At 34.8% G+C, this 15,345-nt stretch overlaps 1 protein-coding gene and 1 long non-coding RNA gene across 2 annotated transcripts in view; one reads left to right on the plus strand and one right to left on the minus strand.

Moving 5' to 3' along the window:
* LOC138137828 (uncharacterized) overlaps positions 1-15,345 on the plus strand; it is a 133,174-nt gene that overhangs the window by 90,347 nt on the left and 27,482 nt on the right. The window lies entirely within an intron of this gene.
* On the minus strand, positions 10,104-15,023 carry LOC138139293 (uncharacterized). The gene is made up of 2 exons (XR_011162264.1): positions 11,208-15,023; positions 10,104-11,156 (listed from the first exon to the last, which is right to left on the minus strand). It is a non-coding gene; the product is annotated as an uncharacterized lncRNA (long non-coding RNA).

Genomic DNA, 15,345 nt, shown 5'->3' on the forward strand with positions numbered 1-15,345 from the left:
CTTGAGGGAGCTCAGATTTAAGTGCTTCTTGTATAAATTGCATAGATTGAAACTTGTTGAACCTGTTGTATTCATTGTATGTAATTTTTTATTATCTAGTTGTTTGGTTATTTCTCATTTTTAGATAACTGTATATTTATTATTTTAATTTTTAAATCCGCCCACGCGATCTTTTTAAAAGTCGTAAAACCAATCCATTTAAATAATTTTTCGTGTCATTGATTGTTGCATAAGACCACTCAGAATACACTCTCCATGATTAAAAATCCAATCAATAAAGTAAATAACGTAATAACCGACATAAAAGCGCGTTTTGGGAAAATATCGATAGAAAAAAGTTAATTATAAATAAATAAATGTAAGTAAGGGAAACTGAAAAGATATTTATGCAAAGGTATTGGCGGCGGCGCCGGCTTATTTCGTACATAAATTAATCTGTTTTCCTGAGGAGGAAAGAAATTTAATTTCCTCGCCGGCCGGATGCTGACTTTGATGCTCTTAAAATAATAAAAACACAAAATCATCGATGGAATTCTGACTCAACTGGGGCTCATCCAGATCAGAATTTAATATCGAATAACCCAACAACAATCTAAAAATCACTTCCCCACTTTTCAATAAAATTAATTGAGCGAGCACCATTATCTAATTTTAATTTGCAGGTAACGAATTCGAACCGGATTCGCTTCACTAACAAGTAAAGTTATAATGAAATGATTAGATAAATTACTCGCGGATAAATCAAGCAGCTTTAATGTCTAATGAAGCCGTATTGAGATACAGACAAGGGCTAATTGGACTCGTTCTGTGAGCCATTGTGAAGCTTAATATCTCGACTAGACATATTTTATTGAGATTGTAAACATGTTTATCTTCTATTCTAATTTCACAGATTGATCCCACGAAAAATGGAGACGACACGAAAATGAACTTCAAACAAGCTCGCCAAAAACAAACATTTTACACGTGGGAAGTCAGCTTTGTGTAAATTTGCCAACTTATTGCACCAGATTTAACTACATCATCCCGCTAGTTTTATTGCTTTGCGGGCACATTCAAATATTTAAATTTCAGGTGCGCAAGTTCAATTTTTATTTGAACTGCGGCAAAGCTTGAGGCACGGTGCCACACAATTTCAAGGTCACGGAGTGGCGAAGCAGAGCACGCAAAGCCACCCCACAAACTACTACAAAACACTATTAAATTTATTTTTAATTCTAACGTAACCACTTTTGCACTGATTCTTTCACATTTTGTTTGTTATAGTGGTGAGTCTTAAATATTTCCTTTGACAAAATGAGGATAAATTGTGTAAATGTACTATCTACCTAAGCGATATTCCGTTTTAGTGTTAATCCCACGCACCAGTTGTGTTCTACCTTGATCGTGGGTGAAATTCTGGGGCTTAAACAGAATGCCTCGGTGCGGTTATTACACAATTCGATAAATGACGCTCACAACCGTAACTAGTCTGGCACGGAACGTAAGCATACAACAATGCTAATAGTTAGTGTACCAATTAAACGAACCTGTTAATCATAATTCAGCGAAAACACAAAGACTTTATCAAGAGGGTTAACGCAGTTACAATTACTCCGAACTGCGCTCAAGTAGGTTCTAGTCGATTTAAGAATTGGTTGGTCAGATCTTGCTAAATGTTGCACATTTTGATTCAATATATTTTTGTTAAAGAAATTACGCAGAGTAGAAAATAGATATTTACAATACGAGTGGGATAAGAGCACTATTAACAAACGCGTGCGAAATTTGCGCAACAAGGCGAAGTCAAGTTGTGTAATCGCACAAGCTTGTTAATGTTGCGTTATCACACGTGTAATGTACAATATTTTTTTTTACCGAAGTGAGAATGGACCACTACTTATAATCAAGAATTTGATGTACCTAGTAGGTAAAAATTCACAACAACTGTGTAATTAATATTTATAAAAAAGAGATATCAATTGCTCCTGTAGTTGAATGTTTATTAAATTAGAATTTTGATTAATTGGTTGTTATTAAAAAAGCGTGCGGTAATGAAAATGCCTGTGGTAATGAAGCTCTTACCTACGCCCGTGGGATAAATGACAGTTATACTATCCATTTTGCGTGAGATAAGAATTTATTATAAAAAAGCGTGCGGTAATGAAAATGGGTGTGGTAATGAAAATACGTGAGGTAGTGAAATTCTTATCTCACACAAAATGGATTGGATAAGTGTCATTTATCTCACGGGCGTAGATAAAAACAGTATATTATACTCATCAGGCATCATAACACTCGTTCCATTAGAGCACTCGTGCTGCAATAGACCGGCTTATCAAAAAAATACGCAATATGTGTAAAAAAAATAAAATTCAAGAAACAAAAATTGGAGCATCACCACAACCAGATGGCTTAAATATACCATCAGTTAATTTGTAAATGACTACACTATAACTCAGATCTAGACGTGTGTCATATACTTAGTCAATTTTTCTTATTCTTCTGACAAATAAAATGACTCGTTTATGTCTGTTTCAGGTACGGTCCAAGCTGAAGAAAATCCACCCTTTGGAGCTTCGATTGGTAAAACTTTGAACCTTTATAAAAAAACTTGTAGCAAATTAAATCATGAAATGACAATTATAAAATAAAACGAAGATTACAATATAAAAGCGACTGGTCGTGAGTTGTAGAGCTTTGTAAGAAAATTAAAATTTTTATTGGAGCAATTCAAAGCATTATCGTCGTCATCGTCGGTGCGGATTAATTCTCCCCTCTTTCCTCCACCCTGTCCTCCTATCATATTTTTATCAACTTGAGCGGATTCCGTGTCCACCGATATAAAATCCAAGGCTCTATTCCGTTATGTCAATACTCGAAAGTTATAGTGGAAGCGTTGCCATAAATCTCTCTAATATCCCATAAACAAGGCAAGAACAAGATAAAACCGATTAGTTATAAAATTTTCAATCTTAAATTTCTCTTCGACTGGCGACTTTACGACCACCTCCCTCGTAAACCCAACTATACACATCCATATTTTCCTCTCTTCGTCTCTATTATATCATTTAAACACCAATCCTGTCAGTCAAAAAATATTTGTGCCGCCCCCGAGTCCACTCTGCTACCGCTCCCGCCACGTGTTTGACTTTTGGACGGAGTTAAATGAACTGTCACCGAAACTTTCGTTTTATCTTCGAGGCGAGGAGCAGCAGCTAATTGTTTGAATAGCGCAAATGCGGCCAATAATATTGTAATTTATGAGAAAATTATGCGATTTGGGGGCAAATCTGATGCGATGTAATTAATCGGAAACATTTCAATTAAAGGGTTGCGGAACTGGCGGGTTTATGTCAACCAATTGCCCAAATTAATGTAAATATTGTATTGCCGTTCTGATTCTAATTTAAATAATTGACACGACCGGGGCTGAATTCGCCAATAAAATCGCACACCTAATTAAGAGTTTACTTTATTCATTAATTATTATTGATCAAAATCTACTGAATTCACAATTATGCAAAAGAGGAGTTGGCACTGTTGCGTTATAAATTTAATACTTCTACACTTATACAATGTGTCTAATTCGCGGTAAAGTCGCTTTCCAATTTTTTATAGATCTTTTGGTCTGTGTGTCTGTCTGTTTGAATCCGCTTAACTCAAAAACTAACGAATCGATTTTTTTTAAATGAACTTTGTCAGAAAGAAAAAATTCCTGACTGTGTTCCGCACTTTGTTTCATCACGATATGACGTCAGGGAGCTGCGCAACAAAAAATAAATATAAGGCCAGTGCACGGGACGTAGTGAGTTCGCCTCTCTCATATCGATAATCTGAGCGAGGTGCAATTGTCTAAACTCGCATATCATACCTTTTGGGATCATTTAATATCCGGCTACACGACCTTTTAACGGTAAAAGAAAAATACTACTAGTTGAAAATATAGGAGATAAAATGCGGTTTATATTTCATGTAAGTTGGTTTCATTTTTATTTCGCTTTTTTGAAAGACAACACATTACATTTTTATTTTTACTTTTTACTGTACGTTGCAAGTTTCTCTCAATTTTAGTAATAGCCATTTGCAAAAAATTGTCCACGGTGTATATTCAATAAAAATTCCCTGCAAAGATTTACCTGAACAAAACTAATAAGTGTATTTCTTGTTAAAGCGTCGTCGTCTTGAAGAGCTTTTGTGATTACACCAAATACAATCTGGAGTACTTGTGCAGATTTAATCAGCTAAATTGGCAAAAGTAAAAAACCAAATTGATGAAAATGTGCTTTTCCGGCATGTTATCTGCACTTGAAAATTTCATGGTTGTTGGGTGGCACGTTCTGTAAATAAAAAGTTTGAATGGCTTTCGACGATATATTTTCAGGTGATATTTTACTTTCCAAAAATTATTTGCATTATCATATTTTAAGTTTTTGGCGCTCGGTACCATATATTTTCCTCCTATTTTATTTAATTTCAATTTGAATAGACGTTTTAATGTAATTAAACCACCGACAGTACAAGAATATATTTGCATTGTAATGAAAATACGCTGCGCTGCTTAACACGACGCAAAAACATTTGTGTCTGTTTGTGTTTTGTCCAACGAAATTACCTACAGTAAAAGCAAACACACGAGAAAAATTAATTCATTTTAAAGTGCAAAACAAGAGTAGCTTCCACGCAGATGCTATTTTGCTCCCTCACGACAATGAAATCTGAACAGAATTTCGATATTAGAATTACTTGCGGATCCCCAAACTTCTAGACCACAACTTCATGTAAGTTTCATAATTGATTAGTAACACAACACCTTGTTCTTAAGTGGGGGTACTGATTTTACTCTCACCAGCCTACACTCCTAGATAAAGCAAATTGTTTACGCTTCGTTAAAATGTATCAATGTGCCTGTTTCGGGAAGTGCACATCCAGGTATGTTCCCGTTTTTTACAACGAAGCTTTTAAATGTGTAAGCAAACCTGTGTTGTGCAGGAATCTTTGACTAATGTAAATTTGATGAGGACCGATTTAGACTCTCGAGAGCTCTGTTGTCAACGATATTTTTACATTTTTATTTTTACTCACAAGAGTTCATAAAGAATGCTAACAAGCTGACGAAAAATAGAGTATTCGAGAAGCTTTTTGACTAATGAGACTGCTGATAAACAATTTACTGGAAGCTTTAAGCAGAGTCGAAAGAGAATGATGCCTCACAGATGAAATACGTAAAATACATTAAATCTACAGTGATAATTAGCGCCATCACAAACTCGACTGATCAGTGGCGAGTTTGTGACGATTGTGGCGGGGCGAGTTTGTGATAGTAACTGGAATTGTATGAAACAGGCGAAAACTAAAATTGGCAAAGTTTTATGGAACATTCAAATAATAGGGACAAAATTGTGGATTGAATTTATTGTCTTGCTGCGGTTCGTCTTTTCAAATACTCCGATGATGTCAGCCAATAGGTGCGTCGTAAAAATGTTAAATTACGGTTTCATCTATAAAATTTGAGCCCTCAGAGCCGCTAAAAACCCACCAACAAGTCGTAAACGTCGAAAATTTGGTATAAGCTCATAGACAGATCAATGCAAAACGATAATTACACTCCAGTTATGTTCCGAAATTTATTATTCAAAACTACTATAAAATTTAACGTCCGTAAAAAGATAAGTGCCATAAATTATTTTATGGCAGTAACAATAAAACCGCCCTCGCGCTTTAACATTTATGAAAAAATTAATGCCACAGGATGTTCCTTTTCTATTTTGTCGGTTGATAAAAATCTTTTGCAACTTTGGTACTAAATAAAGGAGAAGTTATCCGGGACGCACTTGTTCGATATACATGTCGGCCTTGTTCCGGGAATTTATTTTCCGGCCGGAAAAACCCCCGACCGAGATGAAAGAAAATTGTTTGACATGTAATACACGGTGTGTAGGTTTATTCTATTATTCCGCAGCTTCGTGTAATTTATCGCGGATCTTATGGCCTGATCAAAGGCAGTTCCACCTTGTACATATTAAATTCCGAATGCGGGCTGCAGTTCCTCACCTAAATATTCATATTTCGCCCCCGTCTAACTAATATTTCTTACGGAGAAGCTGTCAGCTCGATAAAATATCGGACCCAAAGGCGATTTTAAATCATCCTTAAAAGTTACTTTGAGGAACGTACAGGACCAGTATGGAAACGTAAATCCGCACGATGGCGCTGCAGATGATGTTTGACACTTTATTTGAAGAGGGGCGCCCTCTGCGGAGAAAAATGAGCTGCTTCGTAATTATGTAAATAAAAAACGGGCTCCGACGGAATTCTGAAATACGGCGCAACTTCCGCTTAAAAGGCGCAAGATTATGACAACTTCGATCAAATCGGGAGCTTGGAAATCTCAGACTTGTGTAATGGTCCGCGAGTTGCATTTGAGCTTTCCAGACAGTGCGTACACGTCGCAATGAAAAAGAGAAACGGAGTGCATTGAGATGTTGTTTTGCAACAATTTACCACAATAAGACAACTTTCCGGGTGCAGCACGAATCAGGTGCAGACGTTCCTGGAAATAATCCGCGATCTGGAAGCGGCTCAGGTCCAGCTTTGGCCCCGGATAAACACAAAGCTCTCGGTTTTCCTTTGGCCAAGGATCGGAATAAAAATTGGGAATTTGCTTTTCGCAAATTGTTGATTTAATTTTATCGACTGTTAGATACAAAAATGTTTGATCTGAAAAGTTCCTCGACGCACAATATCTTTATAAGAATTCAATTAAACATCCCGGCGGACTCATTTCTCGGCATTAAGCGGAAATTGGAAAGTTTGACGTTTCGTGTGTCCAAACGTTGTTTCGGCACGAAACTTTTAAATAAACAAGAATTGTTGCCGAACGAGGCGGTAATTCACTTAGGAGATAAAAGGGCAAAAATTGTAGTCATGCGATTTGGTCCGTGGGGTTGTTTCTCAGACCGCCCCTCCAATTACAGATGTACCGGTGCTTCTGTACATTCTCCTGGGCAACTTCGCTACTTTCTCTGCATCCTAATGAACGGCGAACAGGTCGCTTAAAACAGGGACGTATTATGAGCTTTCGGAGATGAAACCGCTCTTTATGTGCGGGATTTGGCTGTTAATGCCCCGAAAAGCACCGTACACTTGTCCAACAAGGCAGTGAAATCACAATTTAGGCGAGGGGCGTGTACTGATTAAGCTCGATCAAAAGAAAATTTGTACTTGGTGCAAAATAAAGTGTTTCAACAAAGCACAAACGACACAGCTCAAAGTGAAAGCAAAGGCGAGTTTGTGAAGCTTCGAACGACCGATTTATCATGATGCGTCGACAGCTGCAGACCACTAATTGAGTAATCAGTGTGATCACAAACGCGCGTAGTAGGCGCGAGTTTGTGACGGCGAAAGCGGAACCAGGCGAGTTTGTGATGCAAATCGAAAACTTGAATTTTTTACATTGCCAATTTTAGCGACTTGGCAAATGCATATTCCGTGGCGACCACCAGAATGTTTGTATATGCAAGGTGCAAGCTTGTACATTTCCCTGGAAACTTTTCTCGACTACTTGAACATGTTAAACTTTCCTTCAAATAAATAAATAAATACGAATCCGCTCTATGTATTTGTTTTATTCGAGTTTGGGCAAAGCTGGAACTGTGCGCGTCGACCTAAACCACAAATAAATTCCTCCAGACGGGTTTAAATTGCAAATAGTTTGTTAAATTTCACATGAAAGAAAGTATCCACAACGGAAGATTTTTTCCGTGATTGTTAGATTAATTGTTGATTGCTGAGCTACTTATTGGAGAAAGTTCCGACTCGCTTTTAATTTCCAACCTCCCAAGAGGCACCTTCAAATTGTTTATTTTTGCGATATCCTGGAAACTAATTAAGAAGTTTCCTTTGAGGGGAAGATTAATGATGAAAAAACAATTTCATAAGTCAATCCGAGCACCTTAAAATGCTAATTATTTATTTAGTCGGCGTAAAAGTGTGCCAAAGGTTGTCGAACAACATGCAGCGAAGAGAAATTGCGACATTAATAATTTTTTAAATGTTGTACAAAGTTGTGCAACCGCAAAATTATTTTTATTGATAAACTTGAAGCTTTCCAATCAGCTGGATATTTCTCAGTCTATATGAAAAACAAACCTTGTAGAGACTTATAAAGCAATTTAGCTTTCTTGTGTAAATAAGAAAATATTGCTGAATTTCTTTCTCAAGCAACTATTCTGCAGGTGTGGATAAATGTGATAAATGCTCCAAGTTTCGTAACTGTATTAAATTTGCAATATTTCATAATTACTGAGGATTATCAAATTGCACAATAACTCGTTTAGTAATATTTAAAAAACAAATAAAACAAGAAAGAATGAACTAATAATAAAAAATTAACCATGTCTATAAAATTTGATAAAATAAAAATGTTTAAATACAACTCGTTCGTTAATGTCAAAGTTCATGTGCAGTAATAGATCCAAATCGACCCTCTACAGCAAATCGATTGGACTTAAATCTGAAATAGAAGTGGCCTCATTAATTTAGAGGGGTGATTTATTGATAACTAATCAATTACAAAGAGTGCTTAATTCCTTTTTTAGAATTTGCGTCTCTAATAGGTCTATTATTGTATTCAATTTGGAGTCGTTTATGGCTGTCTATTAAAGCACTCGTAGTTTAGTAGACATTTTTCATCAATATTTCAGTGTATTATTGTCATTTACACCAAAAAGCTTCCAATATTAATGTTCAAACTCTACTTGTTAACATCTGTTGCAGATGTAGTGCATCCGTTACCTTGAATTACCAATTAATACAAAAATTCCCTAGAGTTTGAAAATTTAATTTTTTTATTTAAAAATTAAAAAAAGGGTGCAAATTCTAAAAAATAACATAAAAAACTCGTTTTATAAGGGCATTGGCGCACTCGTCCCATAGAAAACTCCCCTACGGCTCGTTTTCTACACGCCAAATCAACTTTTATAAAACTCGTTCTTTAATATACTACTATTGTTAAATAGCTTTTATGTAGTGAGAGCTTGAATGAGAGTGTGAGGTCGTTATTAGATAACCAGACATACAACGATTCGAATGACCTTGACTAGCATTACGAACCTCCATAAGAAAATGCGTGGGATTTTGACTTCAGTCAGTAAAGTTCACCTACTGTCGTTGTAAAAGCGACAACTTGTTTGAAAGCAGACACCGAATTCCACAATTCCTGGAATATTTTCGACGAAAGAGTAAATAAATGATTGAAAAGAGTAATTTGTGGAACCTTTACCGTTCTCCTCCAATTTTCATTCCAACAGCAAACAGTAAATTATTTATCGGCGCTTCGATCATTCCCTCATCTAACAATGTCGTTTTCATTCGATCTTTTAGTAATTTATTTAAACAGGTTCAAGGGTTCACCCTGTAGATTCAATTCCCGTCGCGAGCCACTAATTGCCTATAAAAGAGCAGAATTGGATTTGCAGAGCAAATATTTTGCCGAATCAGGAAGAGCCATGTCAAGATCGAAAGATAATCTATAACCAAGTGGGCAAAGCAAACACTTTTAGGTCCGGCAAACTTAAAGACGTGCCGTCCAACAAGACGCCGTCACCGACGATTCACACGGCCTCGACAATCAAGTTATTTCGATTTTACGATGATGAAAAAGTTTGGCGCGATCATTATTAAATCTAATCTATAAATCGTAGAGCTAGGATGGAGCAAAAACGTCGTCGGAGTTGAAAAGAGTGGAAGTTGTGACCGTTTCCTTTAAAGATTAATCTGACGCTCCGTAAATAATAGACGAGTCTCGAGGAACGATGAAAGGAGCATATCCTTGATAAAATTCCACGATTGCATTTTCGCCGGCGAAAGGAAAAACCATAGTGTAGATTTACGGACGGTCCTCCGGAGAGGATTGTTTGTTCTGTAACCCAGTGCCATATACAGGAAGGCGATCAAAAGAGACGACGGCGAGTTAAGCGGTTGAAATGTATATCATGACGCGACGACAAACACGTTGCAGGATAATGAACGGTAAATGGAAAAAAGAGATGAGAACAAATGTGGCAACGTGAATTTTTCAATCGCAAAATTTGAACTTCAGGCAGCAATAAAAAAGAGAAAAATGTAGAGAGGTCTATGTTTATGTATAATCATGTTACGTTATTAAATATGAAAAGAAATAATCTGTACATCAATCTGATATCATTAAGAGTAAAAGTGAGTATTTTTGTGCTAAGCCCAGAGATTGAAGACCGAGGTCAAGTCGAGGTCAACAACTGGGCGAAGCTCAGAAAAATCTTCTACTCTACAGGCTGTCCCAGAAATGCACGGCAAAAGTTTAACCACGAGCTACTGGCTCAAAAAATAAAATTACATTTAATTTTTGAGGTACATTTTTTTTTTATTTCTTTTAGTCTTCTACGTTGTCCCACAACCTCGTAGGTAAAATTTCGGCACATTTTCAAAATACTGTATATACTATTTGATCTTCAAACGGATTACAAAAAAAAAGTCGGAGATGAACTCATTTCTTTTGCTGCAGTAAAATGACAATTTTCAAAATTTAAGGCACCAGTAACAATATTATTAGTACTTGAAGGTTCAATAATATAAGTAAAGTCTACTAAAGTCTAAAGTTTACTTTTTAACCTTGAACGGCCATCTTTCTATTTTTGATTTTGTTTCTATAGAGTTACACAGCTTGAAGATGAAAATCGTTTTTGAAGCAATAAATACAGCTTCCAAAATTTTCAAAGAAAATGTTACAAAATTGCCTCATCAATTTGTTACGAACTCGAAGGAGTTTATCTTTAGATCTGGTGATCTGGGTGTCCATTAATTTCTGGTTCTAGAGCCACCAGTTCCGATCGCAGGAAATCTAAAACCCACATATTTTACTGTTGAAATCAAGAACCACCAAATTGATATCTTCTTAAGAATTTACACCGCACACTAGTACATCTAAAAAACTAATCCCACTCAATTTATTACTTCTCTTCCACCAAAATTCTTTCTTGAGTAAAATACAACAGTTTGCCGGAAATCTTCCCAAAATCTGTCCAAATATTTTTTGTCACTGAAGACAACTGGAAATTGAAGCAACATCGAGGAGTGTAGAAGACCAATCTGGCAAAGTTCCGGACAGTTTCATTTATAAAAATATGTGGATACGACTCCTGAAAAAAGTTCTAAATAATCTACAAGATATTTTTTACTCTTCACTCCACCTTAACGTTAAGTGTCTTTCAACTTTGCAGATTACAAGAATAGAGAATCTCTTCTGACTATTTTTAAATTTTCTGTTTTAACTTCTCTTGATTATTTTTTGATGACAAAACAGAAATATTTTCAAATCTGTTTTTGCTATTTGTTAACACATTGTCATTTTTACACTGTGACAAAGCTTTACGTTTTTATTCACTCCGCTGCATGTGCGTGCGTACAATAAATTACCGTCCAATAATTAGTCCATAAAAGTATCCTCGTCATGTCAATGCTGACTGACCTGTAAAATCACTTGTTCGTGTTTATCAAACCATTTATCTGTACAAAGCATTTGTACCAATAAATCCGCTCACGTTATGTGATAACACCTTTTACCAGACCTTTGTCCGTGAACAACCAATCGAAGGCATCTGCAGCAAGCACCACATTTCCTCTAATGATCTAATTACTTCTGTGAAGTGTCACTGACACTTTGTGAATCGAGTACAAATCAGTAAAGAATAGTTTTTTAAATGTTTTACGAAAGAAATCTTCAAACAGTCAATATTAACGAAGAATCTGTTTCTGTTTACCTTTTTCTATTTTTATTTCTACTTACTGCAATATTCAATGAATTTTTTTGTAATACAAATATGTATTGTAAACCTTAACTTTGATATCCCATTTACTATTCAATTACGTCTTTGATTGTTCTGTTTGTTTATGGCATTTTCATAGTTTGAACAAAAGCATATTTCTTTTTAATGAATTTTTGATTGCTCCTATTGTGAGAGCGATTTTCATTCGTAAACCATTACTGAAAATATGCTTCCATTGTACGTTTTTCGTCAGTGGCCATGAAGCTTTCTTTTAATAAACATATTTCTGCTATATTGTTTTCTAGTTCCTTTATGTAAATAACTACCAGACAAACAAAAAAATTAATCAAGCTCTGGTGAATCTTCCTAAAAGAAATAAATTGTAAATAAGTTTTCAAATTCATATTTCAACAACAATACCAATTTAAATTCTTACAACATCGTTAGTCTGTGTTTATATTGAAAATAGCACCAAACAATACAATATTTTCCTCACTTGCAATCACCTTTCCGGCTCGTTTCCCAAAACTCCACTGGCCGCGTACAACAATACATTAAATTTTCAAATGTATTTTGTTTTCTTTGCACAATGGTTTCCAGTTAATTTTCTTGAAAATACAACAAAACGATAAGAAAATTGTATTTCCAAGTGTATTCACGTTCAGACTCATCAGGAGTGAACCACGTGTTGGATAAAATCTAATCTTATTTAAGGACGACGCTAGAAATCGGAATTTAAATCGATTTGGGCAAAATTATGCCGACCTGAGGGAAATGACCCAAATTCATCTCACTCGTTTAACATGATCGCCGAATATTTCTTTCCAACATTTCTTATAATAATATGTTATTTGTGAGTATTGTGGAGTCGTGCAGCGATGAAGTGTAATGAGAGTAAGAAATGTATAAAATTCAAAATCAAAATTAACCATTGATACTTAATTTTTGGGAGAAGGAACTAACGATAACGTTAGCATTATTAGAAAATGTAAAAATTGTTTGCATGTGTATTTAGAAAAGAAAGAAAACAAAGTAGAAAAGAGGTTCGCAGCAAACACAAAAATGCAACTGTAGTATCATTTGCATTTGTAGAAACAAAATGTGTTAGTGAGCGAAAGTGAATGAACATTTTAAGATAATTATAAATGTTCTGTAAAGTTCAAACAAAAGTAGAATAATTTTTAAATGTATTTTTAGATTTGGAAAATTTACAAAATTACAGGTTCATGGCATTACACAAATCAAATTCGTTAGTCCTTGCGAAAATAACATTTAACCCAACGTTAGGATTTTAAATTTATTTAATTTCTTCAATTTTATTTCCATTTGTTTCTTTTTTGTTGCACTATTATTTTTATATGGAATCAGAAATTTAGATTCGCTTTCAAATTTGTAATCCAACAAAAAATATGTAAATTCAGCCTGATTCTAACAAAATTAAACTTTCAAAATTTAAAATTCCAGTGGAAAAAGAGGAAACATATAAAGTTATACAAATTATGAAATTTTGAAAAAGTGAACGGAATGAGTTAAAATAACAAATTTAACAGAACTGACAGCTCAAGATAAACAAAAATTTGCACTTTGAAGTACTCTTTTACGTCCACGTGTTATCAAATTCAAAGCAAATTATTTTTTCCTATTGCCTATACGAACGTTTCTTTCCATGCATCCTTCTTCTTCTCCATTTTCTTGTCACTTTTCTTTAATCCCCAATTTCACCCCTGTTATTATTCCCCGGCAGCTCTTCCCTTTTTCTTTCTCTTTTTGCCCCTTGACCTTCCCATTTGTACTCTTTCGGTAGCGTCTTTTCAATTTTTTTCCAGCTCCGTTCCTCAACCCATGTTTCTGGTAGACTCACTATCTCAAATTGTCTTACGTAGTCCCAAAATTCTTCTCCTTTTTTTTTTTATCCCGCTACGTTCCAATATAGTACTTTTGCTTCTCCCCTCCCTTTCGCATCTTTTTTCTTGTGTTCCCCTTTGTGTTTTTTTTTTTCGTATTCCATTTCCTTTGTCCATTTTCTTTTTATTCACCTTCTCTTTGTACCTTATCTGGCCGGTTCGTCTTTTCTTCTTCTCTCCTACTTCTAAAAAAATTTCTTCAGTTTCTCCTCTTTCTCATCCCATCTAAACCATTCTCCGTTTATCTGTATCCTATTTTCGCCTTTTTCCAGTATCTCTCTCTCTTCTCTTAACTTAACTTAATCTTTTGTGTTTTCCTTTCTTCGTTTGTCAAATCCTAATCTATATACATCTTCTCACTTTTTCTTTCCTTCATTTTACTCTTATTTAGCATAATGTTCTACTTCTGCTCTTATCTTTATTTATTTTAAATGCTCCTTTTACATTCACTTTCACGCCTATCTCCTTTTATATCCATTTTTCCACCCCCCTCTCTATATTTCCACTTATTCCCCCTATTTCGGTTATTATAACATTATTCTTCCTCTCCCTCTTTTCTCTTTGTTCCATCTTTTCTTCTATCATTTTTATCCTTTTCATTCAATCTGCCTTCTTCGCCTGCCATTTTTCTTCCTTTCCTCCCTCACTGCCGCTAATTCTTTCCTTAGCTCCACACTCTCTTACTGCAGCTAATTCCTTTTTTAGTACTTTGTTCTCCTCTCTTATTCCTGCCGTATCCTCACTTATCTCTCTCATCATGGTTTTCTTTCATTATCCATTTCCTTGGTTTTATTCCCTTCTTCACTTCTATTTGGGGATCTATCATCAGGTTCTGGGAACTAGCTACAAAACTGGTCTTAACAGTTTCTATCACAGGAACAATTCTAAACGTGTTATTGTCAAAAATACTCTTATTTGCACATTCCTACCTATGTAAAATCACTAGCACAATTGAGACAGATGGTACAAAATTATCAACAAAAAAAATTCATCCCAAGCTCAATAAAATTGTTATATTTATTTAGCGCTGGTAAATATTTAATTTAATTTAAGCACGTTCCAGCAATTTAAAATCATTAATTCAATATTGTTTTTCAGTTAAAATTCTTAAATGGTGCAAATTGAAATTTTTGAATATTGCTTTAGCTAACCATTAATTACTGGAAATTATTTTTCAAACAATTGCTATAAATTTTTACGGTGTTATTAAGGATGCCACAGTAAAACACAGTATGTTACATAAAATATTTACGTCAGATAAATTTTATGTGAATTACATTTAACTATATTCCACCCTATTCATAATTAACTAACGATTCAAATCACAATTTTATGAAAGCATTTTTTAAAATTTAATTGCAATACACTATTACAATTTGATTGTTAATATATATCTATTACTCGCCAACGAAAAATAAAGCTACAGTGCTGAATGTTTCCCAAAAGCGTTGCTCAATCACTCAAAAATAAAAATTCAAAGAGTTTGAATGGCAATCTTGAGTTTCACAAAGTTTTGTAACTCCGTTCTTTCAGAGGGATGCAATATTTTTTTAACGAGTGTAAATTAAATAATATGTGGAAAGAAAAATGTATAAGGCGAATATTTTTACTTAATAAAATTAAAAATAAAACACACTGTTGCAAATGAATTATTACCT

This window comes from Tenebrio molitor, chromosome 9 (assembly GCF_963966145.1).
Source record: "Tenebrio molitor chromosome 9, icTenMoli1.1, whole genome shotgun sequence".
NCBI lineage: Eukaryota > Metazoa > Arthropoda > Insecta > Coleoptera > Tenebrionidae > Tenebrio > Tenebrio molitor.